This window comes from Zalophus californianus, chromosome 8 (assembly GCF_009762305.2).
Source record: "Zalophus californianus isolate mZalCal1 chromosome 8, mZalCal1.pri.v2, whole genome shotgun sequence".
NCBI lineage: Eukaryota > Metazoa > Chordata > Mammalia > Carnivora > Otariidae > Zalophus > Zalophus californianus.
The window spans coordinates 131,079,711-131,098,954 of record NC_045602.1 but is presented as its reverse complement, the minus strand read 5'-3'; the positions used below and the strand labels follow the sequence as shown (position 1 = coordinate 131,098,954).

At 42.4% G+C, this 19,244-nt stretch overlaps 1 pseudogene; it reads right to left on the bottom strand.

Annotated features, from left to right (window-relative positions):
- Nucleotides 1-16,791: 16,791 nt before the first annotated feature.
- On the bottom strand, nt 16,792-18,694 carry LOC113938519 (annotated as a pseudogene).
- Nucleotides 18,695-19,244: the final 550 nt, after the last annotated feature.

Genomic DNA, 19,244 nt, shown 5'->3' with positions numbered 1-19,244 from the left:
AAAACATTATTTTTAATGTTAAACAACCCCAAAATGCATTTTTCATGTTTATTGCCAGTGCATAAAATTACAATGCTGTGAACATTTTTAGCAGCATACCAATATCGTGATCCATAATTTAAAAGGTGACTTTAGTATGGCAATAAATTTCATGAGACACTGAAACCTCTGCAGAAAGTATACAAATTAGGGGCCAGCCATTCAGCCAGCATTTGGGGGGATGTGGTTAATTACTAGGTTTCCACCATTAGAGAACACCATGGGAGCGACCATTGCTTGCTCTATAGTGAAACTACTCAGGCGGGAAATAACGAGGCACGGGGTTTGCAAACTCTCCTTTAGGAAGATGGCAGTGACATGTAGTACATGTAGCAAGAGTGATGAAATCAGGGTAAGAGACATATGCCTTCACAGATTTCCCCCATTAAAAAAAAAAAAAAGAAAGAAAAAAAAATCAGCAAACACACACATACCCAAGCTCTGTTGCATTTACCAGAAGGTGAATGCTGTGTGTCGGGAATGGGGCTATTAGCTCTCGCTGGCTGAGTTTCACAGCTTGAAATTAATTTTTTTTTCTGTATTTTCGCCCTCCTGAGGTTCTGACCAATTGCCACTTTGTCGGTGAGCTTTTTTAATTTTCAAGGAAGGTAGGTGGTGTGTGAAACAAATCAATTGCTCCTTCAGAAACCACATCTGTATGGCTTCTCACTTTAGCTTCTGCCAAGCTGGAGGCAACTCAGATGGTTTTTTTTTTTTTTTTTTTTTTTTCCTCCAAGAGGTATGAGGCCCAATTAGGAAGCCAAGTGATTATGGAGACTGTTTCATCAGGCAAAGAAACCGCACAAGGATCACTTTTTTTAGCCGAAGGTGGCCGCTGATGGAGGCTGGGGTAGGTAGGAATCTGGACAACGAACACATGCCTTGCAAATGGACATTCATTCCCTCTGTGTGACCACATGAAGGGGCTTGGTGATCTCAGAAAGGTAATTACCAAGTGCAAAGCTCTAATGAAGCCAAGGAAATTAACACAGCCCTACAAGTTGCAGGGCCCAAACCATGCGAGATGCCCACGCAGGCATGCACACACACACACACGCATGCCCCAGATTATGTGTTTAAGACGACTCCCCACATTGGCGTCATTACTTTATTTAGGCTAATGATGCCTGAGATAATCAGCACTATCACAGCTCTGAAAATGATAAGTACCATATAGAAAGGCCCCCCGGGGAAATTTGGCCTGTTAAGGCTTTTCAGGTCTGATGGATTTTTTTAATCTATCTGCCAGACTGCTTTGATAGCTAAATAGGTGCCCATCACCAGGCTGTCAATGGTCAACAACTTCACATATTTTGCTTGCATTGACATTTTTGTTTCAATCTAATGGGTTGTTTGCCAGATGGCTGCTGTCCTCATCAGACTCTTTTAGCACATCGAGTGAGTAGTCTTTGGGCTGATTTATGTATATGAAACTGGGTGGCCCTTTGTTTCCAACTGTTTTCTTTTAAAAGATCTGCATTAATTGATGGGTACGTTTTAAGGATATGCATCACGGCTATCTGGAATGTGTATGAATAAGCATACATGGTTGGCATGGGCAGTACGAATCATTTCTGTATACTTAGCTGAGAGGAGAAGATGTGCTGCGTCGTTTATCATAAAAATATAAATTTGGGGAAGTTGAACATTACTTAGGACATTATGTAATTGATGGCGATTAAAAGTTCAAACTCCTTAGAGATACCACATCAAGTATGCTTTAGCATCATGGCTTCGGAGGGCTGTAACATTTCTCTTTATAGCATGACCTTTGGCACTCCAGTGAGAGAGATTTTGCAAAGATTTAACCATTTCCCGCGGATGAGAGGCAATCCAAAAGGAGCCCCTTTCCTCTGCTCCCCTTCGCAGCAAAACTTCTCAGTAGAGTTGTGTAAGTGTTCCCTCCTTCCTTACCTCCATGTAAGGCTGTTAAGCTATTGGAGGCCCCCTCACCACCCACCCTTTTCGGTTCCCAACTCAGCTTTCCACAGAGGTTCCCATTCCTATCACCCTATTAAAGCTGGTTTTCTTTGCTAATTCCCACCATGTTTTGGACCCACAACTCCTGTCTCCTACTACTTAGCACATCTGTAATGCTGCATATGTGGACCACTCATCCCATCCACCCTCTGAAACCTCTCTTCCCATGGTTCCTGTAGCAGTCTTTTGGCTTCTCCATTGTCTCCAGTCTCACATTTTCAGCCTTTTTCGCTGGTTCCTTACCTCACTTTTTTGCTTGACCTTACTGTGTTGACTTGTTCCAGAGAGGGGTTCCCTACTCTTCCTTTTCTGTGCTCTTTCCTTAGGCAACTTCATCTCGTGCTATGGCCTTAAATATCACCTGTGGTCCATGACTTCCAAATTGTATCCCAAGCTTTGATTTTTTTTTTTGCGAAATGCCATTCCTATGTCCAGCTACATATTTGATTTTTCTACTTGGAAGATATGCATCTCAATCTTAACACGTCTTTATAAGAACTTTCTAAATGTTTGGCAAAAATATTTCTCTTACAGGCTCCCATGTCTTGGTAAATGGCAGTATCATCTACCCAGTTTCTCAAGCTGGAGGACTGGGGGGTCATCCCTGCGTCCTCTCTTGGCCTCCATTCCCCACATATCATCCATCAGCAAATCTTCTGCCCACAAAATATCCCTTATCTGTTTCCTCCTCTCCATCTCCATTACCACAACCAAAACTTCTTGCATGGATTTTTGCCACTGACCTCCTAACTAGTCTCTTTGCTTTTACTCTTGTCCCTCCACAACCCACTCTTTATAGCAGCAAAAGTTAAGTCAAAAAAAAAAAAAAAATTCAGCAGATCATGTTAATTTCCTATCAAACCCTACCAATGGCTTCACAACATACATAGAACAAAATCTCAATTCCTTACCATGTTACCGTGCAAGACTGGGCCATCTCTCATCTCCATCTCCTACCATTCCCCTTCCCCCGCCCCCCCCCCCCCCCCCACCCCCAGGATGCTCTAGAGATGTCACAGAACATGCTGGCTCGTTCCTCCTGCAGACTCCTGCATTTGTTGTTTTCTTAGCCTAGACTATTCTGCCAGCAGTCTTCACGTATCCTTCTCCGTCTTGCCCCTCAAACTTCACCTTGGAGCTTCCTGACTACTCCACCCAGAGTATCCCACCCCCAGTCACTATCATTTTACCCTGTTTTGATTTCTTCCATCACTTACCATCACCTGCAGTTGTCTTGTTCATGTGTCGTCTTTCCGGGTTGCAGTCTTGTCTTTCTGAGCTAACATGGAAGTTCCATGGACCCTGTCTTGCTTGGTCCTGTATCTTTCACACTTGGACCAGTGGTTAGAAGGTATAAGTGCTTAACGAATACTTATTTGTTAAACAAATGGATTTATCTGTGCAACTGAGGACAGAATTACATCTATTCTTTGCCATTTAACAAGAGTTTTGGATCTTCTTCAACTGAATTAAAAGCTCTTGGAAGGGAAGGACTCTGTTTGATAATTCCTCACTAGGATCATTACAAGTACTAATAAATGCACATTAATAAAATGACATATAAATAATGCCCATCTTTTAGGATATTCTTCCTAAAGGACAGTTATAGTTCTTAGCTCTCTTCAGTTACATATTCAACACAAGGCACACTAAGAATAAAAATAAAAACTGTGTTTATAGGGGCAGCTGATACATATTCAAATATATTGAAAATTGAACAGAGAGATTTGTAGCAAAAGAAAAGAAAACGAGAATCTGGGGGCAAACCATACAAATCATGCATTAAATATAGAAAATGTCATTATGAAGATCATTGTAAACCCCATGAAGTTAGTATTGGTATTAATTAATTTATTCACTCATTCAGAAAATATACATAGAGGTCAAACTACATGATGGACTTTATCTGCAGGACAGTGGCCTTATAGACACTACTTATAACATTTGAGGATGACTGACTAATGAAGGAGACAGACAGTCTTCAGGTAATTACAATATAGGATGAACAGTAGTAGGATGGATAATCACAGGGATCGGAGAGCCCCAGAAGGAGCCCTAATCCAGACTTGAGGGTCTAAGAGAGCATCCCAGAAGAAGTGGTTAGCCTCATAGTGTTAATGCTGGGCTCATCACATTTTAATGCACTTAAGAATCACCTAGTCAGCTTATTAAGATGCAGATTTGCAATCCGCTCCCCAAGATCCTGATGCAAGCGGTCTATAAATCACACTTTAAGAATCTATTCTTAGTGAGTAGGATGAGGTTCTTTGACATTAGATACTTTTGGTTTTGAGCCTCAGCTCTGCCTGCACACTTTGGCTGTTTGGTAAAATTTTATTCCCTCTTTTACCTCAGCTCCCTGACCGATACAGAAGTACTCAGCCAACATTAGCAAGTACTAGCATTATCAACATTATCATTAACCTAACAAAAAAAGGGGGGGGGGATGTTAAAAGTAAAAGAAACAAAACATAAACAAGCCAAAAGGCATGTGGGAAAATTTACTATAACTATGGCTGCAATGACCTACATAAGAGACCAGGAATCCCAGCCATTATATATAGTGTCATATAGTCTAGGCCAATGGCCGAAATCTGGACCACTGCCTTCTTGTAAATAAAGTTTTATTGGCACACAGCCTTGTCCATTCATTTATGTACTGCCTATGGCTGCTTTTGTACTACGATGGCAGCTGTTGGACAGCAGAGATGAGAAGTTGTGAGAGAGATCACATCGCCTGCAAATCCTGAAATATTTACTATCTGGCCCTTTATAGAAAAAGTATGTTGAAGCCTGGTCTAGAGGCAGTATGACATGATGCTTAGGAGTGTGGGCTCTGGAACCAGACTTCTTGGGTTTGAGTTCTAGCTTTGACTCTTACTGACACCCTGGGTAAGTGACTTAACCTCTTTGTGCCACAATTTGTTCTTCTAAAAAATAGGGATAATAAAGATACCTCCCTTGAGGAGTTGTTCTGAGAATTCTAATTAGTTAATATAGCTAAAGTCCTTAGATGAGAGCCTGCCATAAAATAAACACTCTAAATATTAGACAGTGTGATTAGTAGTAAAGAATAGTTCTTGAGGTGCCTGGGTGGCTCAGTCGGTTGAGTGTCAGACTCTTGATTTGGGCTCAGATTGTGATCTCATGGTCCTGCGCTGGGCTCCGAGCTCAGCAGGGAGTCCGCTTGAGATTCTAACTCTCCCGCTTCCTCTCCCCAACCAATCACATATGCATGCTCTCTCTCTCTCAAATAATAAATAGATAAATCCTAAAAAAAAAAAAAAAGAATAGTCTTTGTTGATTGACTGAATCTGAACGGTTTATGAAACCTGGCTTGGATGCAGTATCTCTAGATAATACTGGGGTCAAGAAGATGAAGGCAGAACAGACCGGCTAATGGAGGAAGTGGAAGAGGTAGTAAGTTAAACATCTCTGATGGTGCCCGTCTACGTATTATTTCCTATCTATGCATGGAAAGTCAGGTACACCCTTCACAAAGGTCTGGCAGCAGACAAGCAATCTATCCCAAACATGACCAAATCCTATCAAATTCTAAAAGATACTCTTTTATTTTTTTTTTCACACATATAATTTTATTTCCTTGGCCTGGCTGCCTCCCTGTCGGTTGCCTCAGCTGCGGTGGCATTCTCTTAATAAATCCTGAGCAAACTCATTTTTCTTAATTCCTTTTCTCAGTCCTTTTCTCCTCTTAAGAATCCATGTCCCACCTTCCATGACTCTTCTGGAAGGTATTGTAAACAGTCCTGCTATGCAAGCGTACAGACACAATGTTGAAGTCCGACAGACCTGAGTGTGAATTCCTTCTCTGCCCCTTACTGCAAGCTGACGAACTTCGCTCAGCCCCCATTCAACCACCTGCAAAATGGGGATTAGAATGACCCCTGCTTCGTAGGCTTGACGTGAGGAAAAAGTCAGATAATGTATGTGCTGCACTTGCCATATGGAAGAAGTTCCCAATGAGTGATAACATTTTTTTGCTAAAATGCAACACTTGGAAAATTTTGGTAGGTATTTTTGAGTAACACTGCAATGAAATGCCTCATTCTAAGTATTCAGCAAGTGAATAGATTCGGCCCTCCTAGGAACACCATATTTTTTCTTCAAGAACATTTAGGCACTTTCTGACTGTTATTAAATTAAAATGTTTATCCCTCAGGAGAGAAAACAATCAACTCCCACACCAATTCTATTTATGAAACAAAATGCCTTTTTTTTTCCCTGACTCAAATCCTCCTTTATGTACAATCTCTTTGAAATAGTAAGGTATTTAGAATAATTTTCACACTGTGTATGTGTGTGTGTTTGTGTGTGTGTGTGTGTGTGTGTGTGTGTTTATGTGTTTGTTTCAGGACTAAGTTGATATTTGGGGCTTGTCTTGAGAGCCATCTTTTATCTGCCCTTGGATAGGAGCCAAGACCATGGAGGGTTCTTGGCGTCAGGAGAGTTTCTGAACCCTCACGGTGTGGGTGCCAGAGAGCTATGTGGATGGGGATAGGTGGGAGGCTCAACGAGAAGCAAATAGGACCAAAATTTTCAGACGTTTGTTATCTCTCCTGGGGAAGATCACACACAGCCAGACACTCATCTTCTAAAATTCAGATGAACACACACATCCCTATGGGGTTATGTCCACTTCTGTGCACAACCCCACTTCTACTGAAGATGTTAAGCTGTTAGTCAACAGAAGATCAATCCTGGGGAGGACCAAGAATCTTACTATATTTCTGTTGCTATAACACACACTTTATAGTCAAGGGTTAATGGAAAGACCATTTACTTAGAATTAGGGAACCATGAGCTTGATCCTGTTTCTTCTTCAAGACGACATCAGAGGTGACTTTCTCTGGGAATGTCCTTATGCCCAACCTCAAAAACAGCCCTCATCAGGGGTAGGTCACTTTATAATTCAATTTCATGTTGTGATGTACGTATTGCATTCAAGCTATTACTGTTTTGCTAGTATTGTCTTTGGCAGAAGAGACTCTGTGAATCCCACCGCCTAGCCGGTGCTCAGGAAAAGCTTGGTGGGTGGCTGTGGCATGAGCATTAGAGGAAGAAGGAAAGACAATGCCAAGCAGAGTTTGAAGCATGATTCTACTAGTGCTTTCTGGATAGGGTGATTAACTCCTCTCAGTTTGCCAGGGAATTCCTCAGTTTTAGCAATGAAAACCCTAGGCAAACTGGAATTGTTAGTCACCCTATCTCTAAATAAGGAATCTTGCATAAGCTGTGTGATCACTCTGAGTCACACTTTCTTCTCTTTTTTTGTCAGAACCATCATCTTCAGAGCTATCATTATTGCTACCTAAATAAACGGAATAGCCATCTGTTAACTGTGTCTGTCCAGTCTTCCGTTTTCCCCTTCTGGTAACAGTACCCCTGCTCCCCTTTAGGGGCTATTCCTTCTCCAAGCTTAGTGTGAGTGGTTGACTCCACCCTTGACTCCAAGCTTGGACACATAGCCCAGTGGCCTATGGGAGCAATCTATCCCCTTGGCTACCATGATTAGTTTGGAGATGATCATGTGACCCAAGTTAGGCCAAGGAGACACAATTCTCAGACCTCTGCCAGAAATACAGAGGAAGGTACGCTCTTGTTTCGCCAGGGCTTTTAGCTGATAGACTACAGGTCTGAGGTCATAGAGGACAGCTATGTCAGGGAATGACCTCCTTGAGAGGGAAGCCAACCCTAGAGGGAAGCAAAGCTGAGAGGTGGAGAGACACACATCCTGCCGATATCATTGAGCCATTGGATCAAGCCGTGGCAGATTAGCGCTGGTGATCTTAGTAATCAACATACATTCTTGTGCTTTAATTCATTTGATGTGGAACCAAACTTGGGACCAGAGAGTCCCCAAACAGCAAATTCATATCAATACGCTAAAAATCGAATTTTATATAAATTTCCCATTTTCTGAATCTGTTTTAAACTTCTGATATTAAAAAATCCCTATTTTCTACCCATGTCAATACAATTTTGCATTTTATACTTAAGAGTCAAATGTTGTATGACCAAATGGTGGGTGGGTACCAAGTAGCATCTACTCCCCTCCCCTTCCCATTGAATACTTAACGCTACAGGCTTTATATATACATATATATATATATATCACTTCACGTAAGTCAAACAACAACCCCAGCAGGAGGTACTCTTCTTGCCTCCATTTAACAGATGAAAAAACAGAAGCTCACTAAAGTGAAGTGAATGAATCGCCACTAGACAGCCAGCAGTTCCAGTGCTACAAAGGGAAAGGAAGTATAAAATAATAAACATGTGTTCTTTTATTTATATATTAAACAAATGTTAGTAGGTGTCTGCTCTGTGTCAGAAACAGTTATAATGCGCTGAAAATACTGAGGTGAACAAGATAGTCACAGGGATTTGCATTCTAATGGGGTGACATAATGCACAAGAAACCACAGGAATATAATTTCTGGCAGTTATAAGAGCCAGGAGGAACACGAAGCGGATCGTGAGTGTCTGTAGAAGGGTGAACACTTCCATGAGCTTCTCAGGATGGCCTCTCTTAGGAGGGGACATGTGTGTAAAGACCTGAGTGCTTTGGGGGGAAGACCGCAACAAGGAGTGGGGAGCAAGTGCTCCTGGCAGGTGGGCTTGCCACCTACCTATAGAGGGGTCTCACGGAGCAAAGGAAAAGCTTTGCAGGACAGCCCTTGGTAAATTACAAATGTTATACGATGGCTCATTTTTTATCTTCATTTTGCATCAAACACCAATGTGGGGCTGACGCTCCTGGACTAAGGCTTGGTTTGTTTCAAGGTCTTCCAACACCATTCATCTCCTTTTGTGGCGTTTTACTTCCTTCCCTACCCAGTTTCCTAATCTGAAAGGAATGCATGTAAAGCATGCCTGCATACAACAAGCACTCAATAAATAATCCTTTGCCATTGCATTTGGTTTGGGGAATGCATGAAAAGGACTCCTGTGGGGAAATGTTCTTTTTTCTTTAACATTTGTTCATCTTGATAGGTATATCCGTTAAGATTCTCGTTAAGATTCTTTGGCTGATAATAACAGAAATCCACTTTGGCTATGTTAAGCCAAAGAGAGGAGAGAGAGAGAGAGAGAGAGAGAGAGAGAGAGGAGAGAATTTAATGGAAGAGTTTAGGTAATAGGGCACAAAATTGAAAGGGAAGCTATGGAACCAAGACTCAAAAAGTACAGGAGCCCAGACAGCTCCATGTGCCTGCAGAGAAGGAAATGATAGGCTAATGGGCAGTGCCAGTTAAACCAATGTTGGGGTCATTCTTTTCCAGATTTAAATTGCAAGGCAATGAAACCATTTGGGTTAGCTTGGGTCACATGCCTATCTGTTGGCCAAGGGGTGGTGGGGAAGTCTGGTTGGCTATCCCTCTGGCCCTGTAATCAAAGGCAATGGAATGGCACCTCAAATGCAGAGCAGAAGTAGTTATGATTCTGAGCCGGCAGGAAGCATGAATGACCACTACAACAGGCAGGTGTAAACATCTGTGGCCAAGGAAGGAAGCTGTTTGAAATTGTAAATATGGTATAGGGGCAGAAAATGAAAAAATATATATACTCTAAATTGGTTTTCAGCATCCTTTGCAGAGGCAGTCCTGTATGATCATAGGGAACACGGGATCTGGTTTCCAACCACTGGGGTTTGAACCCCAACTCCTCTGCTTGCCAGCTCTGTGAGTTTGGGCAAGTGACCTTCCATACCAGTCCCCGAGTCCTCATCTATTCATTGAACATGCCTCATGACATTGCTATTAGAATTAAACGAGTTCAGGTGTGTAAAGTTCTGAGAAGCATGCCCAACATGTAAATGATCAACAAATTTTAGTTATTCTTATGGTAATTGATATGACTGATTTTTATATTTAATACAATAGGGAGATTTTTGGTGTTGTCAGATCCAAATGTGGTTCCAAAGGTCACTGATGTGCAGAGCTTGGTAGGTGTTCTGAGGCACCAACCTATACCTTCACTTTAGTGTGCTTTCCTTGTTCTCTAATCCTAGAAAGTGGTTAAACCTGTTTCTTTATAAAATAAAAGACCACGGAAGAGTGAAATCTCTAGATGAACTGTAAAAGGTAATCTGGAGTCAGGATGTCTTCAGGAAGCACGTTGCTCTTGATGGAAAAGCATCAAGGAGAAAGCCAGGAGCGTGGAAAAATGTCCAATGTCAAGAATCACTGTTAATACTCAGATTTGTATGATTTGGTCTGCTAAAAAAAGGTGATCGTATAGTACAGTGAGGAACGTTTTTGTATTTTCACATCTTTAGCACCCATACTTACCTACATTACAGCTTTTCCAGAATTTCTTCTTAGTAGCTTGTCCAAACCAAAATGAGTCTTGTGCTAATTTGTCTTCGTATTCAGGAACAGAACGGTGGATCAAGATGAGATTGTCTGGATTCTAGGGGTGGGAACATACATTCTTCCACTTGGGTTCCTTCATGGTGCCAAATGTGAATTCAACACAGTTGAATTCACCAGGTCGGTCAGGAAATGAACAAGCTCTGTGAAGCTGGAAGGTACTTAGGGAATCGAGAACGAGACTCCATCCTGTGGCAGCCCCTACTCGCCCTCATCTCTCTTTGTCTGTATTTCTTTAAACATGCCAGTGGTCAAAGTGAATAATGATGTTTTTGTTGTTGTTTAAGAGAAGCCCTTGAAAGCCATTCTGAGACTGAGGTCCAGAAATCTAATCTTTGTTTGATTCTGTGTTTAGTGGGGATTCAAATCCCAACTTAATTTAATCTTTTGACTTATCCTGCAGGTACTGCCTGATTATATTCCATCGCCACTAGTAATAGGATTGCAGGGAGAGAATGTTGCTATTAGCACTTTGAGAAACAAAAGCAGAACAGAAACCTTCACTGGTATTAGTCAATGAAACCTGCCGTAAATGAATGACTACCTCCCCCAGCATTTTCCCCACTGCCTCATTTTAATAAGCTATTGCAAAGATTCATATAGAAAGTTGCAGATTCCATTGATCTCCAGAAAACCTTGAATTTCAACTGAAATGCAGAACCTGAATTCCTTTGCCAACAGATTAGAACAACAACCCCCAATAACAGGCAGGTTCTAGTAACGATTTGTCAGTAATTTTGATGGTCTACTTACATGATCGTTCTTCTTAGTGTTTTAGGACAGTTGGTGATTTTTTAATCAGCAGAGAAATAATATAGAGCCTAGTGAAATGGGAAAGGTTTCCATCTCTGTAATTAGGCTGCCTGGGTTACAGTTCTCTTGCTAGATTGGTGACCTTAGATGAGTTATTAACCTATCTCTGGTTTAGTTTTCTCATCCATGAAATGGGGATAGTGATACTATCTATCTCGTAGGATTTTTGAAGGATTAAATTAAATAATACATGGAAAGCCCTTGGGAAATTTGTTAATGCATAGAAAGCATACAAGAAATATTACCTCTATTAAGGAAAAAAAGGAAATTCAGAAAAGTACAAGAACAAACAAACAAACCACTCCCTGCCAAAGAGCCATGATCTACTATTTTGTGTGTTTTTCCTTTGAGATTCTCCAGCTTCATTTCCTATGAGGAAAAGTGGAGTGCATTCTAGGCGGGGGGGGAGAAGTAGATTATAAAGGCCAGTTGACAAGGAGATAGGTAAAAACGTCCCCAAATTCAGTAGTGATGAGTAAAACAAAGGATTCTCAGATTGTCACCCAGCAGATGAACAGAGATGAAAGCCAAGTTAAACTCAGTGCTGCCGAGGGATGGTAAGATGGTATATATAACCATAGGGGTCTTCCTTGCATGCAGCAGTGGCCTATTCCAGCTGATCTTAGCAAGAAGGTAATTTATTATAATGTTATTGGGTCCCTCGCAGCATTTCTGGGAAAGATGGAGAATGAAGTCCAGGGCTGGTAGCCATGCACATGGCCTTAGGTGACACATACAGAACTGGTCCAGCACCAGGTGCTGTCATATGGCCTGCCAGTACTCCATGACCTTGGTTACGGCCTCAGCTCCCTGCCAGTGTTCCTCCAGGAACGTGATCTGGAGCTCAGAGCCCCACAGCTGCCAGGAGGATGTCCCTGCAGCTCCTTGCTTCTTTGCATCACCAGCTCCCATTCCAATATTGGGCAGGCCTGGGCATCTCAGTGGAAGAGTCTAGACAACATCTTGGCTTCAAAGCGGCATGGAGAAGTAAACATAAGACCATGTCAGCAGCTACAGGGGGAGGCAGTCTCTACCTCAAAACTAAGGGGATTCCTTCGACATAGAAAAGAGTTCTGGTATAGAGGGGAAAAATATATTTGCACCATTGAGGAACAGCATTTTATATTATTGAGGGTATAACATGGTTTATTCTTTATTTGAAAGCAATTTTGCAATATGCTGCAAGAGGCTTAAAATCATTCATATCCTTTGACTTTATAATAATCCCACTTCTGGTAATTCATCCAAAAGAAATGATCCAAATATTTATGTACAAAAATGTTAACCAAAGCTTCATATATTGATCCAAAAAAGTTGACAATACTCATGAAAGAAATTGAAGAAGACACAAAAAGATGGAAAAACATTCCATGCTCATGGATCGGAAGAATAAACATTGTTAAAATGTCAATGCTATACCCAGAGCAATCTATGCCTTCAATGCCATCCGAATCAAAATTCCAATGACATTTTTCAAAGTGCTGGAACAAACAATCCTAAAATTTGTATGGAATCAGAAAAGATCCCACATCACCAAGGAAATGTTGAAAAAGAAAAACAAAGCTGGGGGCATCACGTTGCCCGATTTCAAGCTATATTACAAAGCAGTGATCACCAAAATAGCATGGTACTGGCACAAAAACAGACATATAGACCAAGGGAACAGAAGAGAGAGCCCAGATATGGACCCTCAACTCTATGGTCAAATAATCTTCGACAAAGCAGGAAAAAATATGCAATAGAAAAAAGACAGTCTCTTCAATAAATGGTGCTGGGAAAATTGGACAGCCACATGCAGAAGAATGAAACTTGACCATTCTCTAACACCATACACAAAGATAAAACTCAAAATGGATGAAAGACCTCAATGTGAGACAGGAATCCATCAAAATCCTAGAGGAGAACATAGGGAGTAACCTCTTTGACATTGGCCACAGCAACTTCTTTCGAGATTCATCTTCAAAGGCTAGTGAAACAAAAGCAAAAATGAACTCTTGGGACTTCATCAAGATAAAAAGCTTCTGCAAAGCAAAGGAAACAGTCAACAAAACAAAGAGGCAACCCACAGAATGGGAGAAGATATTTGCAAATGACATTACAGATAAAGGGCTGGTATCCAAGATCTATAAAGAACTTCTCAAACTCAACGCCCAAAAAACAAATAATCAAGCCAAAAAATGGGCAGAAGACATGAACAGACACTTCTCCAAAGAAGACATACAAAGGGCTAACAGACACATGAAAAAATGTTCATCATCATTAGCCATCAGGGAAATTCAAATCAAAACCACACTGAAATACCACCTTACACCAGTTAGAATGGCAAAAATTGACAAGGCAAGAAACAACAAACATTAGAGAGGTTGTGGAGAAAGGAGAACCCTCTTACACCGTTGGTGGGAATGCAAGTTGGTACAGCCACTTTGGAAAACAGTGTGGAGGTACCTCAAAAAACTAAAAATAGAGCTACCCGATGACCCAGCAATTGCACTCCTGGGTATTTACCCCAAAGACACAGATGTAGTGAAAAGAAGGGCCATGTGCACCCCAATGTTCATAGCAGCAATGTCCGCAAGAACCAAACTGTGCAAAGAGCCGAGATGCCCTTCAACAGACGAATGGATAAAGAAGATGTGGTCCATACATACAATGGAATATTACTCAGCCATCAGAAAGGATGAATACCCAAATTTTACATCCACATGGATGGGACTGGAGGAGATGATGCTAAGTGAAATAAGTCAAGCAGAGAAAGCCAATTATCAAATGGTTTCACTTATTTGTGGAACATAAGGAATAGCGTGGAGGACGTTAGGAGAAGGAAGGGAAGAATGAAGGGGGGCAAATCGGAGGGGGAGACGAACCATGAGAGACTATGGACTCTGAGAAACAAACTGAGGGTTTTAGAGGGGAGGGGATGGGGAGATGGGTTAGCCCCGTGATGGGTATTAAGGAGGGCACGTACTGCATGGAGCACTGGGAGTTACATGAAAACAATGAAGCGTGGATCACTACATCAAAAACTAATGATGTATTGTATGGTGACTAACATAACATAATAAAATAAAAAAAAAAATACCCTACATTTTTTAACAATTAAATGATGATCCAGCAATGTTCGGTCTATTGGTTTAAATATTATTTGAATTAAGGAAAGAAAGTAGGAACTATGGAAACTCATAATGCTGTTATGTGCGAGATGTTGTCTTAAGAGCTTTGCATGAACTGTTTCGCAGAATGGGCACATCAATTCTATGCGCCACAGAAGTTAAGTGCTATTTTCAAAGGGAATTTAAGTAAATTGCCTCGAGGAAAGAGGAAGAGGAGAAGGAAGAGGGCTTGTAGAAGTCTCTGCTGGACAGCCTAGACTTGTTGAAGGTGTCTGATTGTGTTTGAGAATCTCCCCAACTGATTGTTTCCACAACAGGAAGTAGGGGGTCGGTGGCCTGTGTGGTGAAACACTGACATTCCTGATCTTCCTTTTGGAGCTGGACTCTTTCCTTCCCAGAAAATGCTTGTTTTAATCCCCAGCCTCACTCATCATTTATCATTCTCTATAAAGATTTACTGCTGTTTGCTTTTAAAAAAAAAAAAATTATTTTTTTAGAATAGTTTTAGTTTTACAGAAAAATTGCAACAACAGTATACAGTTCCCATCTACCCCACACCCAGTTTAATATCTTACGTTACTAGGGTGCATTTGTCGCAATGAATGAACCAAGAGCAATACACTATTATTGATTAAAGTCAATACTTTGTTCAGTTTTCCCTAGTTTTTACCTAATGCCCTTTTTCTGTTCCAGGATCCAGTCCAAGATACCACATTACACTTAGCCAACATGTCTCCTTGGGTTCCTCTTGGCTGCAATAATTACTCACTTCCCTAATCTTTGATGACCTGACAGCTTTGAGGAACACTGGTTAAGTATTTTGTAGAACGTTCCCCAATTAGGATTGTCTCATGTTTTTCTCATGCTTAGACTAGGGTTACAGATTTTTGGGAGGGAGACCAAAAGAGGTGAGGTGCTCTTTTCATCACATAGTATCAAGGGTACATACTATCAACACAACTTATCACCATTAATATTAGCCTGGATCACCCGGCTGAGCTAGTGTTCGTTGGATGTTTCCAATACAGAGTTACCTGCCCCCTTCTCCACACTGTACTCTTTGGTAGAAAGTTACTGTGCACGCCCTATACCTGAGAAGAGGCGAGTTATGGCCCAACTCCTTGAAAACATCTACATAAATTATTTAGAATTCTCCCACATGGGGTATTTGTCTAGTCTCTCCCATTCATTTGTTTATTCAATCATTTATACCAGTAGGGAACTCATGAATATTTATTTTACACTTTGGGCCAATACTACTTTGTGTATTTTTTTGCTCATGTTGTTTGCTCTTAAAATCAATAACAACAATGGATAAAACCATTGTACAACCCAAACCCTGAGACACCTGAAGATAGTTCAGAGTCAACACCCAACAAATATTTATTGAGCACCTACTGTGCACCAAAATCACATGGCTTTCTGTAGCAGATAATAATGCAGTTGACCATCAACCTTTCTGTTTATTATTCTTTGTCCAAGATCAGGCCTTTAATATCATCATGGAACCACTTTGCCCAATGATTGGCTTCCATGACCCTTCCTTTAAAAACTTCCTTGTGAAAAGATCTCTAACACACATTCACTCGCTGATTTGTTACTTAGATCAAAAGCTTTTCCTTGTCTGCTCTCCAGTACTCTAGGTCAGCTGCCTCTCTCATTCCTCTCCATGCTGACTTCTTATCTTTTTTTTTTTAAGATTTTATTTATTTATTTGACAGAGAGAGTGAGAGAGCACAAGCAGGGGGAACAGTAGAGGGAGAGGGAGAAGCAGGTTCCCCACTGAGCTGGGAGACTGATGCGGGGTTGAATCTCAGGACCCTGGGATCATGACCTGAGCCAAAGGCAGACGCTTAACCATCTGAGCCACCCAGGTGCACCCCCAGGTCTCATCTTTCACCTGCTCCTAAGGTGTCTTCCAGTTCAGTGTTGATGTTGTCCTTCTGAATAACGCATACTGGGAAAGAAGATTCTTTTTTTATTTTTTTCCTGTTTAAGAGATAACCTTTAATGTAACTTTTTATCCCCTTTAAAATGGATGCACACAGTGTTTTAGCCTAGGCTCAAAGCTGAGTATTCTCCCAACATTTTAATAATTGTTTAGGCATGTCCTATGACAATTATACCAAGTTTCCTCAAACAACCCCCCACCATCACGACCCCTATGTTCTGCTTGTTCATATTCCCTTTACCCTTTTCTCTGCTCTTATCACTGGTATCTCTGCTTATACTTGAAAGCAAAAAGCAATTCCAGATTACAGCCAACTCAATGGCCTTGCTCCATTGTATGGCCCCTGATGAAGAGACAGAAAAGGGGAGAAGCACGAAGGACCATCATGGGTTGAGATCAGGCAGAAGCCTGAAGCCCAACTTGTTTGGGCTTCTTAGACATGTTCTAAAGAGGCTCTTAGACATGTTCCCAGCAGATAAGTCTTGACTGGCTTGGAGAACAGGAAGGACTACTTCAGAAACACCACAGTGTTTGAATTTCTAGAGGCCCCCCAGGCCAAGAAGACATCCCTGCAGTGCTTCACCACACATTCATTACTGCAGTACTCATTGTCCCAGTCCTTACTCACAACAGGAGGGTTCTCACAACCGGATCTCACACATCGAGGCTGGGGTGAGAGTGTCACGGGAGACCCACTCACCAGTTCAACATCCATTTGAGAAGGAGACTCAACCTCAGGAACTACATCTGTGATCATCTCACAGATTGTCTCAGGAGAGGTTTCCTCCACTGTGTGGGCCTCGGGGCTGTTGTTCACAGGCCGCTCAGGACTACTCTCCACAGCTGGTGGGACTAAAGGCGTCTGCATTTTCAGAGTGGGTGGAGGCACAATCTTGATCTGCAGAGGTGGTGGCTGTTGCTGTAAATTGATTCGAACTTTCTGAGGTGGAGGCTGTTGCATGGCCTGCAGTGGGGGAGGCTGCTGCAGAATGGTCACTTGCTGCTGAGTGGGGGGCTGAGGCATCTGTTGCAGTGGAGGGGGTTGTAGCCGGGGTGGAGGCAGGTGCATAGAAGCAGCAGCTGCTGCCGCTGCCTGCAACACTGAGCGAGTGACAATTTGGGCTTGTTGACGGGGCTGGATAGTGGCTGTACTGGTTTGGCCCAGTTGGATCCCCCGGGAGGTCACCACCGTGGCTGGGATAATGGTAACCATCCCTCCTTGAGACACAGTAATAGAAGAGGGCAACATCTGTTTGGTAATAATCAACTTGGTGATATTGGGCTGACCCCCAGCCCCAGAAGATGCCTGGTTTGCCACGTAGGAGGAAAGAGTGGAGTTAACAACAATGGAAGGGGACAAGGCAGGGGGTTCTGTTGAGGCTGGTGCTGGAGATGCTGGGTCAACAGTAGCCATAGGAGGTGGAGAAGGAGTCTGCGATGGTGGCACTGGATCCAATTCTACTGTTTCCCCAGTGGCCTGACACCCTTGATTGTCTTTATATGCAGCCAGAGCCTTCAGATACTCTTTCTCGGCAGCTTCAGCTTTCCTCTTGTACACCGGTGTTTGCTCCTCTCCAAGACTATCCCACATGGAGGCCACAATTTTTGAAACCTCCCCAAAAGTGGCATTGGGATTCTGTCCCTTAATGGCAGCCTGTGTATCACGAAAGAATAAAGCATATGCTGAAATTGGCTTCCGGGGTTCATTAGGATCTTTCTTTTTTCTCTTCTTTGGGGCCTTCTGCTTTTTTCCTGCTTCCACCACAACTGTCTTCTGGCTGGGAAGTTGCCTCCGGAAATCCTCAACACCATCCTCATGAAGTGAACTAGTAGGTGAAGGGGTGGTTGAAAGATGATCCTCAGGTGACTGGGCAGGTAGCAGTATGGTGCCACCCCCTAAGCTCAAACCAAGTTGAGAACTCAGTTCTGACTGATCAGTGGTGGTCAACTGGCTATGCCCCATCAAGCCAGATGTCATGTCTGTCATTGGTACATCAATTGTAACAGGTGGGTTGGCACTATACTGAGTTCCTATAGAATGGTCCAAGTCCATGGTCAAGCCCCCACTCGGGAGCCCCCCGCCCTGCTCCCTCAAGCCATGGGTCATGCCCACAGGCATGTCCAATGTCTGGACCCCATACTGGGCTGAAAAGCTGCCATCCTGAGAGGAGGAGGGGGTCTGCCAGGTCATCAAAGTGGCCAACCACATCTGAGACAGCCAGCGAGGGATCAGAATCCAAGGAAGTAGGTGGGATTTCAAATTCCTCATCTCCCAAGCTTGGTGCCTGGACTGTCTCGGCCCCTGACAGGAAGGGGTGCGAGGGCCCTGGGATCGTCAGGCAATTGTCATTTCCTCCGGGAAACTCCATCTTCACACAACGGCTACCACCGTCTCAGTTCCCTCATCGCTCCCACGGCCCCCACCGGACTCGAACTGCCGTCACTTCCGCAAGGACCGGGAAAGAAGATTCTAATGCGTGGACTCATTCAACTTTCTTCTCCTTCGTTTCCAAACTTACATGTACCAATTTCCACCCCTACTCTCTCTCATTATGCCTCCCATAATCCAAAACCGGTTTCCTCACCTCTGTTCTTGTTACTCGCCTATTGCCCTGGAGACTAACTCCATTAAATATCCAATTCCTGCTCTTTTAATCTTCTGCCATTCTCAACCTGCAAACACAACCACTTTCATCATTGTTATCAATGCTAACATTTTTTGAATTCTTAACTGTGTGCCAGATATTTTGATGAGCACTTTCTAAGTGTTGCATTTAATCCTCACATCAACCCTGTGGTGTAAGTAATATCATTAGTCTCCTTTTACAAAACAGGAAATAAGCTCTATGACATAAAGAAATTTGACCAAGATCCTGTGGCTAGAAAGTGGCAAAACCAAGATGGACCTCACAGCAAGATTCTGCAGAAATGCTCTCATCTTCCCATTGACTCATAGGATTG